The following is a 6263-nucleotide window of genomic DNA, read 5'->3' on the forward strand; positions in this document are numbered from 1 at the left end:
GCTGGATGCCAGGCGGACACCCCTCCTCGGTCGGGGAGGAAAGGTGTTGGGTGTTGGAACGGCCTGCGGACAGCCGCCAGGCAAACACCCCTCCTGGGCAGGAGAGGCGCAGGACGATCATGATTTTATTTTCTTACCACTGAAATTAGTCTTTGTTCTAGCTCATTCTGTCTAGAGGAATAGATTTAAGTACTGTTACTTTAAGACAAACTTAATTAATGAAAGAATTCATCAGGCCATTCAGGATTTTCTCTTTTCCATATTCTCTCTCTCTCTCTCTCTCTCTCTCTCTCTTTCTCTTCCCCCACACTCCCTTTATGTTCCTATCTGTACGTTTTTGTTCTTGTTATTTGGGATTTTTTGAAGCCACCTTCCTGTGTTTAGTAGGAGAGAAGCAGGGCATCCCTTATTGCGCTATCAAGCATCCCTGGCATTAGTTCTTGTACAGCAGCTCTTCACATCATGTTTTTGACAGTCATGCATATGACATTTATTTTCTTTGGAGTCTTGCAACTCTTCTTGTGGTGCTGAGTTCACCGTTGATAGAGCAGGAAGGATGCCTTGCTGTGACATGTCAGTGATGGGTTTGATGACACATCTCTGAGATGGGTTCTGTCACTTTTGTCCTGCCCTGCTAGTCTTTGTAAGCAATAGGTGAATTCATTCTTTTCCCCTTGGCTCATCCAGTTGACATGCTTGAACAATAGAATGGGTGATAGTGATGTTCTGGGAGTTCCAAAGCTGGGTCATAGTCAGTATTGCAATTTCTGTCTGGATCTCTTGAAAAATTTTGAATGGGCTGGAGAGATGGCTCAGCAGTTAAGAGCCCTGACTGCTCTTCCAGAGGTCCTGAGTTCAATTCCCAGCAACCACATGATGGCTCACAACCATCTGTAATGTGATCTGATGCCTTCTTCTGGTGTGTCTGAAGACAATGACAGTGTACTAACATACATAAAATAAATAAATTCTTTGTAAAAAAAAGAAAAAATTTGAACACTGGGGCTGGTGAACTGCTGTGAAAGAATCCAGCTACTCTAAAACTGTCATTCCTGGGATTCTCCTTTCCTGAGAATCTCCAGGCAGACCATTTGATTAACAATATGGCTAGTTTGGTTTCTATTGTGTTGATAAAGCACAGGTAATAGCAGTTTTGGAAAGGCAGAGTTTTATTTGGTTACAGATTACAGTCTATCATCTGTGGAAACCAGGGTCGGAGCTTAAACTGGGGACCTGGGGACAAGAATTGAAGCACAAACTATGGAAGAATGCTGCTTATTGGCTTGCTTCCCAAGAGAGTTCAGTCTGCTTTCTTTTTTTATATAGATATTTTAAAAATATTTACTTATTTATTTTATGTATATGAGTACACTGTAGCTGTCTTCAGACACACCAGAAAAAGGGCATTGGATCCCATTACAGATGGTTGTGAGCCACCATGTGGTTGCTGGGAATTGAACTCAGGACCTCTAGAAGAGCAGTCAATGAATGCTCTTAACCACTGAGCCATCTCTCCAGCCTCCACTCTGCTTTCTTGTATAAGCCAGGACCACCTGCTGAGGTTTTCACTGCTCACAGTAGGCTGGAACCTCACACATGATTTAGTCAATGAAATATCCCATAGGTCTTGCCCGTAGGCTAATCTGCTGGGGGAATTTTTTCAAGTGAATTTCCTTTTTCTAGATGATTCTAGTTTGGGTCAAGTTGACCAAACAAACAAACAAACAGAAAACCAACCAGCACACAGTCTGAATCCACCCAGTTTTGGTCATCATAGACACCAGAAACACAGCAGTAGACACAGACATGAGTGGGCCTTAGCTCCTCTATGCAAATCCATCCACAGACTGACTCGCATTAAGTTATACTTCCTGACACCACTAGAGAAGGCTTAGCATCTACTCCCTATCCACAGCATCATGTGAAATAATAAAGCTGTTCTTATCTTTAAGCAGTAAACTATGGAACAATTCATCCTTCAGCAAAAGGCAGTCAGAACAGGAGGATAGCAGTCAGTAGGAGTGATACCTTAATTCCCACACGAGAGCTGGCTTCATCCTGCTACTTGCTACACGACAACCAAGTTGATTCTGCTCCAGTGGGTTGGTATGTTCTTTGAGCACGGAGACTCATTGTCATGGAAGTCACCTTTCCTCCAGAGAACAGAGTGGGCTCTGTGGTCCTGCACCTGTGAATGTCTCCTGCTGTTGAATCTTTCCACTGGCAGACTTTCCAAAAAGATACTCTGAAAAAAACTGAGCAGTGCTCCTTCTTGGGTGAACAGCCATCGCTTCTGCTTGGAGTCCATCTGCTCTGCTTCTCTGGGTCCTTTTACTATTACCCACTTCACAGAATGACTCTGTCACCCAGTTTCTCAATTTTCCCTGGGCTCTGACAATCTCTGTGACATGGCCTATTAGCATAAATCAAGTGACCTTATGAGTGAGTTTCCAATAGTGGACTCTGTTCTGTTCCATTGATCTATTGGTTTATCTTGCTGCTCATACTGAACCAACCCAAACCTTTATTTCTTTTTCCACATGCAACTTCCTGACGGATCTATTTATTTTATCACTTTTTAAATTTCTTTCCCTTTTATTGGATAGTTTCTTTATTTGCATTTCAAATGTTATCCCCTTTCCAGGTCTCCCCTCTGGAAACACCCTATCCCATTCCCCCCTGCCTATATGAGGATGCACCCCCTCTACCACCCCCCCAACCTCCCCACCCTGGCATTCCCCTATTCTGGGGCATCGAACCCCCTCAGGCCCAAGGGCCGCTCCTCCCACTGATGCCCAACAAGGCCATCCTCTGCCACATGTGTGGCTGGAGCCATGGGTCCCTCCATGTGTACTCTTTGGTTGATGGTTCAGTACCCGGGAGCTCCGGAGGGGGAGGGATCTGGCTGGTTGACACTGTTGCTCCCCCCATGGGGCTGCAAACCCTCTCAGCTCCTTCAGTTCCTTCTTCAACTGCTCCATTGGGGATCCCATGCTCAGTTCAATGGTTGGCTGTGAGCTTCCTCCTCTGTATTTGTCAGGCTCTGGCAGAGGCTCTCAGGAGACAGCCATATCAGGCTTCTATGAGCAAGCACTTACGAGCATCCACAATTGGTGCCTGCATATGGGATGGATCCCCAGGTGGGCCAGTCTCTGGGTGCCCTTTCCTTCAGTCTCTGCTCCACTTTGTCTCCCAATTTACTCCTGTGAGTATTTTCTTCCCCCTTCTAAAAGGGACCAAAACACCCACACTTTGGTCTTCCTTCTTCTTGAGCTTCATGTGGTCTGTAAATTGTATCTTTGTTATTTGGAGCTTTGGGGCTAATATCCACTTATTATTGAGTGCATACCATGTGTGTTCTTTTGTGATTGAGTTACCTCACTCAGGATGTTATTTTCTAGTTCCATTCATTTGTCTATGAATTTCATGAAGTCATTGTTCTTAATAGCTGAGTAGTATTCCATTGTGTAAGTGTACCACAGTTTCTGTATCCATTCCTCTATTGAGGGACATCTGGGTTCTTTCCAGCTTCTGGCTATTATAAATAAGGCTGCTATGAACATAGTGGAGCTTGTGTCCTTATTACCAGTTGGAGCATCTTCTTGGCATATGCCCAGGAGAGGTATTGTTGGATCCTCCAGTAGTACTATGTCCAATTTTCTGAAGAACTGCCAAACTTATTTCCAGAGTGGTTGTACCAGCTTGCAATCCCACCAGCAATGAAGGAGTGTTCCTCTTTCTCCACATCCTCTCCAGCACCTGCTGTCACCTGAGTTTTTGATCTTAACCATTCTGACTGGTATGAGGTGGAATCTCAGGGTTGTTTTGATTTGCATTTCCCTGATGACTAAGGATATTCAACATTTCTTTAGGTGCTTTTCAGCCATTCAAGTTTCCTCAGTTGAGAATTCTCTGTTTAGCTTTGTTCCCCATTTGTTAATAGGGTTATTTGGTTCTTTGAGTTTAACTTCTTGAGTTCTTTGTATACATTGGATATTAGCCCTCTATCAGATAAAGGATTGGTAAAGATCTTTTCCCAATCTGTTGGTTGTCATTTTGTCCTATTGACAGTGTCTTTTGACTTACAGAAGGTTTGCAATTTTATGAGGCCCCATTTGTCAATTCTTGATCTTAGAGCATTCTGTTCAGGAAAATTTCCCCTGTTCCCAAGTGCTCAAGGCTCTTCTTCACTTCTATTCTTCTATTAGTTTCAGTACACTTAGTTTTATGTGGAGGCCCTTGATCCAATTGGACTTGAGCTTTGTACAAGGAGATAAGAATGGATCAATTTGTATTCTTCTACACGTTGATTGCCAGTAAAACAGCACCATTTGTTGAAAATGCTGTCATTTTTCCACTGGATGGTTTTAGCTCCTTTGTCAAAGATCAGGTGATCATAGGTGTGTGGGTTCATTTCTGGGTCTTCAATTCTATTCCACGGTTCTACCTGCCTGTCACTGCACCAATAGCATGCATATTTTATTACTTTTAAGAAGCATCATTAAAGCCTCACATACATACAGGGAAGTGCACACATCTTAAATTTATTCTTCTATGAATTTTCAAAATGATACACACAGGCCACAAACTGTTAAAGTTAGAGGCATCCAGAAAGCCCATTTAGGCTTCCATATTACCCTAACTTAAAGTCACCATCTTTTGGAGTCTTCTATCAATATTAGTTTAGATTGTTTCAAACTTTGTGTAAATGGGCCATATGCCTGAATACATTGCATTTGGATTATTTTATTTTAAAAGATTTGTGCTTCACACATAACAATTATTTGCCTCTTTTTGTTTTCAAATAATACCCTTAAAAGTATATGAATGTAATTTACTTATACAATAATTAGTAATTTGTAGATTGTTTATATTGACTATTAATCATAGCCAAATATAAATGCTGAAGAATGAACTTCTACATGATGTGCATACATATTTTTGTTTGTCAGACAAACAAAAGATCTCGAAGGCAAGTCTAACTATTAGAGAATATATATGCATTTATATCGATCCACATATTAGCACTATTTTCAGTGGTGATATTTTATGCAAACACTAACAGTGTATGAGTTCTTTGGTACAATACTCTGACTATTGATTTTTATCTTTACTTTTTGGATTTTTTTGAGACAGGGTCTCTCTATCTAGCCTTGACTGTTATGGAACTCTCATGTCGTCCAGGGTAACCTTGAACTCACAGACCATAGCCCTCCTCTGCATCCCAAGTTCTGTGAGTAAGGGCATGTGATACTGTGCCCAGCCAGCTATTTAGTTAAAAAAACAAAACTGTTACCTACTAAACAGATTTGTTATTAATTAAAAAAATTTTAATTACATTTATTTATTTATTTATTTATTTATTTATTTATTTATTTATTTATGAGTGTGTGCATGCGCACAAGCATCCACCATGGTCACAGGAAGAGGTCAGGGGACAATTTGCAGGAAATCAATTGTCTCCTTTTACTATGTGGTTTTCAAGGCAGGGTGTTTCCCTGCTGAGCCACCTTGCTGGCCCCATCAGTTCCTCTTTTGAAGGTGCTCACCTAACACAGACTCACATGGGATCTTCCTTTTGATAACAATTCTAAATCAGCATATTTGAGGCTTTATCATGTACGAAATCTGCATACTGTACCATGTGCAGTTAGTACTGTCAGGTTATACTCACACAGGTAGGGTAAAGGATTGTGCTTGATGGGAACACCTGGGGATGTGAGTCCACAACAGGGAGAATGCAGGGTTGTCCGGATGGGCTTGGTGGTCAGTTTTATACATTTATAGTTTCGTCATCCTGATACTGTATTCCTTGCTTTCACTGCTCTCTCTCTCTAGCGGAACCCTTCTTACTCAGTTCCTCTCCTACTTTCTGGTTTTCTTTCTGTGACTGGCTGCTGAGTTTAATTAGCTCTCCTTGCCTAGATTGGGAGAGATGCTACTTGGCTCAAGGGCAACTTCTCCGTGACTATACCACTGAAGGAAATGACACTCCATCCTCCAGAAACCATTAGCTATGTGTAGTCTTAATCCACCAGCCCCCAGCTTTGAATACAACTTTACATTTCATATTTAATCTCACAAACTATTTGGAATAAGTTTTTAGGTGAGTTAGGGCTTAAAGTTCACCTTTAGGGGCTAGAGAGATGGCTTGGTGCTTAAGATCACTTACAGAGAACTAGGGTTCTGTTTTCATAAGCCACATAGTTGCTCAAAACTGCTCATAAATCCAGTTTCAGGGGATCTGGCTTCTGTGGGCAACT

The sequence above is a fragment of the Mus pahari genome, chromosome 20 (genome assembly GCF_900095145.1).
Source record: "Mus pahari chromosome 20, PAHARI_EIJ_v1.1, whole genome shotgun sequence".
Classification (NCBI taxonomy): Eukaryota; Metazoa; Chordata; class Mammalia; order Rodentia; family Muridae; genus Mus; species Mus pahari.